This window comes from Schistocerca piceifrons, chromosome X (assembly GCF_021461385.2).
Source record: "Schistocerca piceifrons isolate TAMUIC-IGC-003096 chromosome X, iqSchPice1.1, whole genome shotgun sequence".
Classification (NCBI taxonomy): Eukaryota; Metazoa; Arthropoda; class Insecta; order Orthoptera; family Acrididae; genus Schistocerca; species Schistocerca piceifrons.
The window spans coordinates 731,641,618-731,642,450 of record NC_060149.1 but is presented as its reverse complement, the minus strand read 5'-3'; the positions used below and the strand labels follow the sequence as shown (position 1 = coordinate 731,642,450).

The 833-nt window shown below is 50.1% G+C and overlaps 1 pseudogene; it reads left to right on the top strand.

The window, feature by feature from the left end:
* Positions 1-497: 497 nt before the first annotated feature.
* LOC124723423 lies at positions 498-614 on the top strand (annotated as a pseudogene).
* Positions 615-833: the final 219 nt, after the last annotated feature.

Below are 833 nucleotides of genomic sequence, written 5' to 3'. Positions count from 1 at the left end.
GAGTAGTAGTTCGAGTCAATCATTTCGTAGACATACCTGATGGTAACAGATTGCAGGGATATAAAATGGAATGATCACATGGTCTCAGCCATAAGTAAAGCAGGTCGCAGATTTTGGCTCATTGCTGAGATACTGGGAAAATGCAGTTATACTACAAGATCCTGTTTACAAAACGCGCTTGCGATACGTCCTAGAATATTTCTGAAGTGTACGAGACCAAGACCAAATAGGACTAACAGGGAAGGCTTAATATCCGCGACTGGTCACAGATTTGTTTGACACACGAAAGAGAGGCAGTGAGAGGCTGAAAAACCGGAACTAGCAGCCCTCTACGGACTACGGATGGGCACCACATTCTCGCGAAAGCCTGCTGCAATAATTTCGAGATTTAGTATTAAGTGTGGAATCTAGCAATATACTGCATGTACTTATCTATCGCTCCAATAGCGATGGAAAAGGCAGGATTATACAAATTTCAGTGAGCGCAGAGGCATTTAGGCAACGGCCTTGCCGCAGTGGATAAACCGGTTCCCGTGAGATCACCGAAGTTAAGCGCTGTTGGGCGTGGCCAGCACTTGGGTGGGTAACCATGCAGCCGCCATGCGCTGTTGCCCTTTTTCGGGGTGCACTCAGCCTCGTGATGCCAATTGAGGAGCTACTCGACCGAATAGTGGCGTCTTCGGTCAAGAATACCATCATAACGACCGGGAGAGCGGTACGCTGAACCCACGCCCCTCCTATCCGCATCCTCCTCGGAGGGTGACACGGCGGTCGGATGGTCCTGGTAGGCCACTCGTGGCCTGACAACGGAGTGCGTGCAGCGGCATTTAAGC